This window comes from Bos taurus, chromosome 29, assembly GCF_002263795.3.
Source record: "Bos taurus isolate L1 Dominette 01449 registration number 42190680 breed Hereford chromosome 29, ARS-UCD2.0, whole genome shotgun sequence".
NCBI lineage: Eukaryota > Metazoa > Chordata > Mammalia > Artiodactyla > Bovidae > Bos > Bos taurus.
The window spans coordinates 102,296-115,061 of NC_037356.1; the positions used below are offsets into that span (position 1 = coordinate 102,296).

Consider the following 12,766-nt stretch of genomic DNA (forward strand, 5'->3'; position numbering starts at 1 on the left):
TTTTCCTGAGGGCAAGAGATAAACTAGTGACAAAGTCAGTGACACATAAATTATAAAGTCACCCATCAAGTGACAGCTATGCAAACATAACTCCTTGAGTCTGGGTGTTCTTGCTTAACCACTACCAGACACTTGAGACATTGATGAACTTCATGCTTTCTGAGAATGGTGTCAGGGTGCAGATGGACAGTTCCACAGCAATGGCAGTAGTAGAGAAAGGATACAGCCAGAAATAAATAGAAATATATAGACCTTTTGAGATTTCTTTTAAACTATAGAACATGATGAATAAATGAGGAATAAGAATATTTTTCAATGTGACTGCTCATGCTTTCACATTTTTCATTAGCTATATATAAGAAAAAAATTAGCATAGTATCTGTTATCCAAACAATGGAAAGAGATGCCATTTATTGTTTACAGTGTATTTCAGAAATCAATATCTAAATTTAATTCATACATTTTGGCAACATACCTTCTCTTAGTTCTCTAGTTATACTCCTGTCCAACTCTTGTTGCATTTGAAATAAGTTAAATATTATTTATCTTTAAGTTAAGCAAGAGATAGTATCGTAGGAATGTTATACAGCTTACTAAATGTGATGTTTAAATAATACTTTTAGAGACTAGACCTAACTTGACGGTTACTTAAGTAGAAAAATAATCACATAAATAAAAAAATGCATTCCTACTTATTCCGCTTATAAATAACAGAGAACATATATATAGAACGTTAATCTGATAAATGGAGGAGGAAATGGCAACCCACTCCAGTGTTCTTGCCTGGAGAATCCCAGGGACGGCAGGGCCTGGTGGGCTGCCATCTATGGGGTCACACAAAGTCGGACACGACTGAAGCGACTTAGCAGCAGCAGCAGCAATCTGATAAAAAGTACAATAAATATCAGTCTATAGAGTACATATAATTTCAAAGAATTAGAAAATGACCCATGATCCTAGGAATGACCCACAAGATTACTATCTTCTCCCCCTAACAGCTCCTGCCCTACATACGTACTTCTGAGACCTTTATTTTGATTTCTAGGTTAGGATCCTGTTCAAATGGAGGAAGTAGTTTGAGTTGAATGTTATTAAGGAGAACACACCTGCAATTTTCTTTAAACTTTTCCATTTAACAAAAACACAGAAAGATGAGAAAATTATACACAAGAAAACAATGTGCCAGCAAGTTTTTATTCTAAAGATGTTTAGTGAGAAGGATTAACACATAACTGTTAGTTTCCAAACTATGTCCCATAGAAGGGGAAGGTCCCACAGGGGTCACTTCAGGGTTGAGGAACTGAGAAGTCACAAATGCAGGACCTCTGGCCACCCCTTTGGCTAAAAGGCTTTATACTTATCTCTTTTTTATATAATATGGTTCCACACAAAAAAAATTTTTTTAAGAAACTTTGTTTTCTTTGAAAAAAAAAAAAACAAAACAAAATTTTTTAAGGTATGAGAGTCATGATTTAGGCAAAGTTCATAATTCTACAAAAGAAGTAAGAAAGCCAATGACTTTCTTACTGAGTCCAGAGTCCTATGCCAGCTACTTCCTCAGATTAAGAAAAAAACATAGATTTTTAACTATAACGCAGAGAAAATGAATATGTAAAACCTTCTTGCATAGTTCAATAATGCTTGTGGCATGACATGACATAGTAGCTTTCTAACTAAATCATGTTTTAAAGACAAGAACAAGAATAAACTATTGTCAAACTCCTATATGTAGCAGTCATTTGATATAGTTAATTTATAAACCATACATTAAAAAAAAAAAAAAAAACATGACAGGGAACTTGAAGGAGAAAAGTTTCAAGGTGAGGATTTATACTCTTACCTTCCTTATGAGAGGTGAGGAGATTTACCTAACTGATGTGATTGCTTGGTTCCAAATCTCTACTTTGAAAAGATGTATGTGCCCACAGCACCATGGACTTGGGTGTGCAGTAGGCAGCCTGTGTCTGGGATGGGGGTCAAGCATTTGCTTCTTCTTCTTAGCCCTGCACGAGGAAGTGTCTGACTTGGGATGAAGTGTTTGGAGGCCCGCTGTGACTGCACAGCTAAAGCACGTCCTCCAGTTTCATAGCTCTCAAGTACTAAGACCCAGTGTAGATGCAGTGCTGTGAAAGAAACCTTGATTGCCCCCCTACTATGGTAAGAAGCCAAAGGAGAAAACAGGTTGAGACTGCATTTAACAAGGGCTACTTTTCCATGCATCACAAACATCAGGAAAACACCATTAAAACTATAAACCTGTGTGCACTGACTGAAATGGGTATTTTAATCACACTGATTGAACAGTGAAAACTGGTTGCAATTTAAAGACTCCCCATCATTGCTATCTTAGATACCATTCATCCAGGTGATGTCAAGATAGAGATAAAGTGAGCTTCATTTATAATGTTTAAAAGTTTGAATTAACTACAAATCTAGAAATATTCTACAAATGCTCAGCAAGATTTTTTTTTAATTTTAAATAAAAGTGCTATAGGTAAAATAGCAATTAAAGAAAATGACAAAAATGTCATTTTTGTAAGAAATGACAAAATTTATGTAAGAAAATGACAAAAAATGTTAAGCTAAAACTAGAAATTAATGTTTTGGTTTAGTATTGTAAGTTTATTTAATTCATAAAAAGGATTTATCTAGGATTCCTTTAAACAAAAAGTATCCATATGTGGTTAGTGTTTAGATGCTAGTGATTCACTTATGCTTAGAGGCAGAAAAACTTCATTGGGTACAGCAGAGCTTGGAAATGATTATGAACCATTGCCAACTGAAATCAATTAGAAAGGAAGTGAAACATCTGAAAGAATACTTTTGGATACTCGGCAATAAGATTTCATTTCTAAAGTATAATTTAAATGCAGCTTTTCAAGGAATTTAATAATTTAGTATGTATCTATTATTAAAATCAAGAACTCTGGGACAAAAAAAATCATAAAATTTCAGTCTCCTTTATTAGCACAGCTAATTGTGACTTTTACTTAATGTGCATTAAGTCAAATAAACAACTCAGAAGTTCACCAAATTAAAAACAAGGATCATTCATATCAGAATTCTGAAACCCAGTGGAGAAAATATAATAGAACTAACTTTGGTCAAGTAATTCTCCATGCTGTTATTCGGAGGGTGTGGAATTGAGGTAGGAAAACCTACATTTGCTCTTGGAGTAAGATTTCCATTGAGCACTAAAGGATTATTGAAATTTCCAACACAAGGGGGCTCCAGGACTGGCCTCGTGCTTAGAGTGCCAAGTAAAGATTTGTTCTGATCTTTCTCCACCTCAAGTTTGGTGCTGATCACTGCCAGCCTCTCATGAGTCCTGGGGAAGATGGAAAACACCAACATAATGATTTGCATTTTTAAAGTTGCCATATAGTAAATGGAATTCCCAATAAACTGTTTGAACACTGAAAACACAGAGCAGACCTCCTGTAAACAATGATAGTTGTAACCTTATTCTAAAGAAGTACACATGTGTCTAGGGCTCTTCAAGTAACAAGACACAGTTGGGAGAGGAGAGAAAGGGCATCAGAGAGAAAGGGAGGTGGCCTCCCAGTCACATCTGCTGCCCTCTGGGACACACCTGCCTCCAGGAAACAGTTCAGGGATTAAGAAACACCCCATCCCACAAAGCTACTTTCAAGCATTTGCTTTCACCACTTGTATACACGTTTCACTCACGACTTCTGAGAAATTAAGCTTTTGGCTCTAAGGAATCATCTAGATTCACAATCTAGAGGGGAGGACAAGAAAGTCAATGAGTGATTGAAAAGAGCTAAAACAGCCCCAGGAATAATTACAAGTATCCCGTGCTTTTTCACAGTTCACTTTATGTTACTTCACTTCTAGGAAAGGCCTACGTCAGCATCTCTTTTTGATAATTTAAAAAAAAAATTTTTTTTTTGAAGAGACTTTTTTATTTCATATAAAAAGGTTCAGTGTACGTTTTACAGTAAGAGGCATCACGCTCCCCAAGCAGGGAGACTGGCCTGACTGAGCTCCTTCCCTGGGAGCCACACCCCACATCTCAGTGTCAAGTCACCACAACCCTGAACCCTATATGGGAGCACCTGTGCTTCACTTGTACATATTCATTTTAGGCTTCAAGTAGCAGAATGTGCCCTCGGGTACCTGCTTCTTTGCTGTACACTGTTTTAGCTTATGAAAGGCTTCCTAGGAATGCTCTGCTTTCAGACAGTGGGAAAACTTGGACTAGGCACTGGGGGTGCCATCTGCCCTTTACATCCTCCACACCCCCCACCCTCAGTCAGGTCACCATTCTATTTCTAGACACTCTATGAAGTATCCTGTCTTTCACTCCTGTGTTAATTGCCCCCAGTTTCACAAGCATGCCTTTATGCAGTGTGCTGCTGCTGCTAAGTCACTTCAGTCATTTCCGACTCTGTGTGGTAAAACCCAAAAGGACCCAGTATTAACAGTTTGTCTTAGGGCGCCCTCTAGCAGTGACCATCTAGTTAGCTTTCACTTCCTACTAATCTTATGAACTGCGCTCTATAAAAATTAGGCTTTAGAAACAAATTAACGAACTAAATTTACTTTCTGTGATTCTGTGTTTTGACTTACTTGTCTAGTTTACCTTCCAATGACTTTCTAACTTCTAGTTCTACTAGGTAGAGTTGCTGATATTTTTCCAACTCTGCTGTATGAGAATCTTCTTGCAAAGTTTTCACCTTGGAGAGTTCAGATTCCAAGTCTTTAATTCTGAGATCCATTTGACTTCTTATGGAAGCATTATTCTCTTGTAACTGCTCTAAGTTCTCCCGAGAGCTGCTTGTTTCTAAGGCAAATTTAAAAAGATAACATTTTAAAAATAATCATTAACCTGGAAAATTATATTTTCTCCCTTTAGTTTTGAGTCAGTGATTCAGAAAGCAATTTTAAAGGTTAAAAAAAAAGAGCAGAAGTTTAAAATAATTATTGTCAATGTGAAGTGAATTAAACGTGAATTATAAAATTAAAGTGGAATTATGGCCATAGTGGTGCTTATATAATCTGATAATTCAAAGAACAAGAGGATCAACTTAAAATTTTAAAAATTGAACAAGACAACTTAAAAATAATTCAAGAGGATGGTACCAGTTCTAAACCACAATATTTTCTTTTCCTCCTAGTAGTCTTATTTTATTCCAATTGGTCTTATAAATGAAAGGATTCTCTAGTGAGAATCATTCTGATAGGTCAATTTGGTGATAACTGTGATGGAAACGGAAATATTTAATGGGAGAAATAAGTGTCCCCTTCCTTACAGAAAACTGCCAAGCCAACTGCTCTAAGGGAAGTAGAGGAAACACATAAGCTGTATAGATCCAAAACGTAATTTACAATGAGGTGAATTCAAGCACATGACAGATGAACAAATTAACCTGCAAACATAGGTTGACTGACTTTAATTTCTCTACAAGATCCTGTCTTGCCCTTTCTTCAATCTCCTGTTTATAGTGCTCTACTTGACTGTGTTCTATAATATTCATTTCTATATAACTTCTGAGGTTCACTATTTCTTGCTCCAACTTATTTTTATTCTTCTCTAGTTTTTCACATTTCTTTTGCATTCCTTTCATAGATAATAACTCCTTTCAAAGAACTTGATTTTTTGCATCCAGATGAAGACATTTTAAAGATGCAGTTTCCAGCTCTGCTGTAAGATTATCAATCTGCAAGAATAAAACAATACTGTTTGGTAATGAGGCAAGTGGACTGAACACAGCCTAACTCAAACCAGGACCAAATAGATACAATGGTATCTGTATTGTAGAATGTAGGACCAGGGATTACTCAGAGAATCAAGAAAGAAGTTCAAACCATCAAGAGTCACAAAATATATTCTTCACTGTCATAATCTTTGTCACACAACATTTGCCCTTGATATTACACTCTTTTCTATTTATTCTCCATAAAATGACTACAAGTCACCTCTTAGTACAATGTCTCTTACTCCTTCCCCCCATCTTAATGCCCCATGTTTTAAAGAATTTTGAGGGATATGGTATTGTTATCTAGGATTGAGTTAATAAATGATTCCCAAAAGAAGATTGTGAAAATAAGACTCTCATTAATAAATCTTATAAATATGGATTCTAATCCCATAAGTCTTTTTCTGAACTATGAATACTTTTGCTAATTTGAACTGCATTCCAAAGGAAAATAATTCAAAAGGTTAAAGAAATCTCATCTCCTAATAGCTTAGTGAGATGATCCATACATTTTTCTGAACAACAACAACAAAAAATGCCTCATTTTTGTAACCATTTGTTACTTTTCACAGAACAGAACATACCAAACAAAACAACAAACAAAATTTGTATGAATTTCAGTGACACTGAGTTGCAAAGAACTTTCCTTTAGACAGAATGATTACTCGGTAGGTCGAGGTGAGTGGAGGTGGTGGTATTGAAACTGTCTACACGTTCTTTGACACTTTTCTCTGAAATTCCCTCCCCTTAAATATGTGCTGGCCTCAGTAACTGATTTCAACTGGACAGAGTCTGAGGAAACTGACTTTTGCTCTGTGGGAAAGCCTACCCTTAGCATCAGTCACTATGCTGCGAAGAAGCCCAGACCACATATTGAGCACCTTGTCAGTGCCCTCACTGACCGACCTCAAATAATGTCCCATCCAAAAGCCAGCTCCAACTGCAAGACATGTGCATGAACTCATCTTCAGATGACTCTGGTCCCCACCTTCACGACATCCCAGCTGATGCCGATTGGAAAAGAAACGTGCTGGCCTCACTCACTGAGCCTTGCCCCAACACAACTTTTTGAACAAAGTAAATACTGTTTTGAGGCACTAGGCTTTGACGTGGTTTATTATACAATTTTCTGGCAGTAAATACCTGGCACAGATACTGATATTAAAAATGCCATTAAAAATAACTAAAAGATGTGAGAATGCCTTTCAACATGGAGGTAAGTGAGATCTGAATGGATGCAGAGAAAGAAATGAAAACCCAAAGGGCTTCATGACACTGTAAACTGAATCCTGATGGCCCTTAAAGAGGCTGCTGGTGACAGCTTCTAGGCAAGAGAAGAAAATGACACTGAAACACAGAGGAAAGGAGACTCTTGCTACAAACCAACTGAAAGTAACATCAATGAGAGGGATAAGCTATCAAAAAAAAAGGGGGGGGACTATTAAATATAAAGGATCCAGGCTCAATTATATTTGGGTTCAATATCTGTTATCTCTTTTACAGCATCTCCACATGTCCAGTGGTCACATGATGCTAAAAGAGAGAAACAGCTTCTGGGCTCAGATCAAATCTAGGGTGCTGTCAGGAAAACACGGTTTCAAGGTGAAGCCTATAGACTGTAAAACCCTTCATTAAGACCCTAGAAAGACTTAAGGTAGTGCCTCAAATATCTTTAAAGATCTTAAGGGCATAAGAATTTTAAAGGCATCATCCTACAAAGCTTCACAAGAAGCCCAAGGTGCAGAGCTTCTCTCAAAAAATATTTTGAGATATTTTTTGAGATATTTGAGGATACCAAATATTTTGGTATCCTCTCCAATGACGTGAACCCCAATCCAATTCACAGGACACTAAAAACTTTAAAGAGAAACTTTGCAGCAAAAACAAAAACAAAAACAAAAAACAGTGCTTGGCCTAATAGAGACCAAGACATACAAATGAGAATAGGCCTTTGGGATTTTCTTAGAAGTTCAACAAAGAGGAAGCTGGCTTAAGAAAAATGACTCAGCTACAAACAGAGGTCATTTCCTATGAAAAGGACAGCACACAGAGCTCAGAGGGTAAAGCAAAAATGAAGCACTCTTATGGGCAGGACAAAGTCCTCATCAAAGGGCTGGCAGCACCAAACTGGACCTCAGAGCTGCTATAGAATACGGTGCCTCCTGTTTCCCATTTCTGATTGGGAAAGCCTAGTCATTCAGCAGGATGGTGGGGGTGTGGGTGGCAGATAACTTGTCCCTTTAGTTCTCAAGTCTTAGTACTGAGAAGGTTGTGCTCACAGGGTCACACTCTAGAAATCACACTCAGAAACTTCATCTGCATGTGCCACCTGTACCTGATGAAGACCATAAGACCTGTAGTGAGCCTGGGCCTGACACTGTTAACAACTGACACTTGTGAGGGAACAGGTAGGGAAAAGGGTATTTTTCATTGGAAGGAATATAAAAAATTGTGGCCAGTGAGTAACTGTGCTAGTTTTTAAATGTACCCATTAGTTTTAAAAACTTTATTCTGTAAAAAATGGTAGAATATAGGCCAAGTATAAGTGACTTGCTCCTATTGAACAGAAGATGATGAAAATGATGCTGTGTGAACTGCAAAGCGAGGTTAGACAAGACAGCAGAGCTTCTGCCTGGCTCTCAACCTGGGAACCAGGCTCCATGTTGCGAGTAAGCCCAGGCTGCAAAGAGAGCCTAGGTTCAGGGTAGGTGTTTAACTTCTCTGCCTTCACCAAAGTCAAGCCAACCACAGACACCAACTATCAGATATGGGAATGAACACACCTTCACCCGATTCCAGCCCCCAGCCCTCGAGCTGCCCCACCTGAAGCTGAGGGGACGAGAAGCCAGCCATCCTGGCCACCTTTTCCTAAGTGTAGATTTTGAACGAAACCAATGTTGTTTATTGAAGCCACTGAACTTAAAGCTGATTAGGAAAAAACAGAAAAATAGATTTTTGAAAAAGAGAAAATAAACATAACTTAAATGCAGGTAGAAACCGGTCTCCTATAAACTGGAATATGATAAAAGGTGAGATTTTTAATCACAATGTTGATGAGAAGAAGCATATAACTAGAAGGAAGACTTAAGAACTATTCAGGAAGAAGTTTTTTCAGGGTTCCCTTCAATTACAAATTCTTACAAATAGGCAGGTGTGACTCCTTAGAATTTCTGCTCAAGTTTGAAAGCAATGAAGACTAGTAAGCAATGAGACATATGATTTGAACTGTAAGAAATAACTAGAAATAGTTTAATTACCAAAGTCAGACTTTTGACCTCATCTCAATTTACTAAAATTCTAAAAGAGATGAGTAGCTTTGAGTAGTTACTAATCTAGAACTCAATCTGCATTGTCCTCTCCTCAGAGAGAGGAGAACACCACGAGATGCCACTTCATACTTGCTAGGATGGCTATACTCACAGAGACAGGTAATGACTAGTGTTGACAGGAATGTATAGAAATGGGAACATTTTACATACTTTGGATAAAAATATAAAATGATGCAGCCATGCTGGAAAACAGTATGGCAGGTCTTCAAAAGGTTAAACAGAGTTGCTGTGTAATACACCAATTCTGTTCAAAACTGTATTCCCAAAAGAAATGAAAAAATATGTTCACACCAAAACTGAAACATAAATGTTCACAGCAACATTACTGACATTGGCCAAAAAGTAGAAACAACCCCAAAGGTCCATAAGATGATGAATGGATAAATAAAATGTGGTATGTCCATACAATAAAATATTATTGAGCAATAAAAGCAAGGAAATACTGATACATGTTAGATGTACCTTGAAAATATTATGCTAAATGAAAGAAGGCAGTCACAAAAGATACCATATGGTGTGATTCCACTGACATGAAATGTCCAGAAAAGGGACATGTACACAGTTAGGGAGTGGAGTCATGGTTCCTTCAGGCTGGGAAGATCAGCAAAAAAAAAAAAAAAAAAACTGGCACAGGGTGATTTCTTTGGAGGGTGATGAAAATGTTCTAATGTGGTAATGCCTGTATAATTCTTTAAACACAATAAAGTTACTGAAGTGTACAGTTTAAACGAATGAACTGCATGGTATGTTCATTAGATTTCAACAAACCTGTCACCAAAAACAACAGATGCTTTGGGGTCATTAATGCTTTGCTGCTCAGCTTCAGATCACCAGCCAGGGTTCAAGACAGAGAGAGTCAAGAGTGTGTCCTTTTATCTCAAAATGATATAGGGAAAAGCTGTCTTTTTTACTGGTGTCCAACCTAAAAAAATGAATAGACAAATCTGTGTTTCACTGCCCAAAGCATGGAATGATTTTTATTTCCCCAAATTAAGTGATTTTGGGGTTCTAAACTGATTAAAAATTACCTTATGTATTAGCATATTAATTTGAATATCCATTTCAGTTTGCCTGGTTTTTAAATCTCCGTGAAAATTAAGCTCTCCATGTTCATATTCATTTAACTTCCTTCTTGTCATTTTTAAGAGTTTCTTAAATCTGTAGAAATGTATAGAATGAGTAAGTTATTTAAAAGCAGATATTTAATAATTAAACAGATATATGTTCTATCAGATAAAACAAACCAATCTATAAATTATAATCCTTTCTCATTGTTCAAACTTAATATTCCTTGAAAGCATAATAACTAAATTCTAATCTTAGATTATGAAGAAAAATTTTTATCACATTTAAATATATTGTGTGTGATATATGTAATATATGAGTTCGTATAAATAAGTTAACATCAATTTTTAGCATGCTAGTGTGAAATATCAATTTATTATTAAATATTATTATAAACCAGAGATCAGTATTCAAAATAAAATTGAAGAGATATTATATATGAATGTTTTCTGAAAAGACACAAGACACATTTGTTCCTACTGACCACAACCTCTACAAAAAGAAAAGGAAGTAGATACAAAAAACCAACAAGATTCTTACTCAAATTGAAAAAAAAAAATGGAGCCTGAGTTAAGCAGGAAATAACCCAGGCTGAGAGTTTTAGAAGAAAGGAAATCAGAAGAGAGAGAGGGGTTACCAGTCTCTTCAAGACTGTTTTAAGAGATGTAGAAATCTTGCCTAGCACATTGTTAACAAAATGCAAAGCAATGTAGAGAAAATTAAAAGAGAAAAATATTAATGAGAATCAGAGAAGAATCCTTTGTATAATCATCCCTTGGCATCCACAGAGGACTGGTTCAAAAATCCCCCAACACTCCGTGGATACAAAATCCATGGATGCTCAAGTTTCCCTAAGGACATCTTCCCTATATTTTCAGTCATCCCTAGATCACTTACATTATCTAATACAATGTAAACGCTTTGTAAATAGTTATAAATACAGTGTAAACACTATGGAAATAGTTGCCAGCTTGAGACCAATCCAAGTTTTGCTTTTTGGAACTTTCTCAATTTTTTTTTTCCCTGAATACTTTTGATCTTGGGTTGGCTGCATCTTTAGATGATGAGGCTTAACTGCACTCAGCAAAAAAAAAAAAAGAAGAAGAAGAAGAAGCAGTTTTTTTTATCTTACTGATCAAAACATGGTCACTAATTTTATTATTCTTTAAGTTACACATATATTTTTGTATGTACATTTTACAACTAAAATTTTGGGGCAAAAAGAAAATATAAGCCAAATTAAGATACTTTTTAATGTTGTTCAACAATAACACAGGTAGGATTTTAGATAATAAATTACTTGAATGATGAAGGGAAGGAACATAATTAAAAGAAGGTAGGATTACCAAAAAGAACAAAGATACTTTGCAGAAGTAAAATTTCAGCATAAATGATGAAGAAGAGAGTGACATTACTATATGCAGAGGCATGGTTGTTACTGTTTTAGAAATCATTACAGATAAGTATAGCACTGCTGCACTCAAAAACATTTCAGATTGTGGCTGACTTTCCACAGTAAACTTTGAAATAGGATAATGTGTTTAATTATGAAAATGCACATAAAATGAATTTGTGTCTAAGGTTTTAAATAAAATAAAATTATATTTATTAGTAGTTGAGATTATCATAAATATTAAAATCTTACCCAGTAATCTCTTTTTCTAACTCATTGTTTTTCTTCTTTTCTTGGTCCAAGCTATTTTCCAGAGATTATTTTAATTCAATGTATTTCTTTAATTGTTCCTTTTCATCCTCAGACTTAGAAAAAAAATTTAAGAAAATTATTTTAAACACCTAGAGAGACTTATATACTTTCTTAAAAATATTATTTCTCATGAGTTCACAAGTTAATATGAATTTATAGTAAACACAGTTTTTAAACCTGATTGATGCCAATAACAGATTTCAAAATTGATGACTTTTCCTAAACCAACTTAAAATGATTTTCATTTCATCATTTTTGTGGAATTTAAATTGCCAGCATTTATTTGTTAAAAATAGAGACTTTTACACAGAAAATATTAAATGTTAATGAAAGTTTTTTTAAACACTGCCTATATTTACATTTTACTTTCTAAAGATGCTCTAAAATCATTTTCATCAATGGTTCAAGATATTCCAGGTTTTGTTAAGTCACACCATACTAAAATAATCTTTGAAAAATTCCCATGCAACCCCCAACTCTTAAAAAAAGAAAAAATCCAACAAATGAAAAATACAGTCGTTCAGAAAAATGGTTCTATACAGACATAGTGTTCATTCTTAATGAAGAGAACAAACCACAATATTTAAAATGATTCATTCTCAGAAATCTCACAGAGAGATCTGGATTACAAAGGAAACTCAAAATTCTCAATCAAATAATTACTCAAATTTCTGGACTCAAATAGATGTTTGTGTACCAATGTTCAAAGCAGCATTATTAACGATAGTCAGAAGGTGGAATTTCATTGACAGATGAATGAATAAAACAAAATGTGGTATATATAAAATACTGCTTTTGGACTGTCACAATTTTTAAAATCTTACTATAAAAATCATTAAATTTATGAATTCAGTTGATTTCTTCTATAGAGGAATCAAAGCACTAGTAGCAAGCAGTATCAATAAAAATACAATAAGCTAATCAATGAGACTTTTCATATTGTC

The 12,766-nt window shown here is 35.3% G+C and overlaps 1 long non-coding RNA gene across 1 annotated transcript; it reads right to left on the reverse strand.

The window, feature by feature from the left end:
- Window positions 1-4,479: 4,479 nt before the first annotated feature.
- On the reverse strand, window positions 4,480-11,857 carry LOC132344234 (uncharacterized). The gene is made up of 4 exons (XR_009493411.1): window positions 11,763-11,857; window positions 10,081-10,210; window positions 9,821-9,974; window positions 4,480-4,807 (listed from the first exon to the last, which is right to left on the reverse strand). It is a non-coding gene; the product is annotated as an uncharacterized lncRNA (long non-coding RNA).
- Window positions 11,858-12,766: the final 909 nt, after the last annotated feature.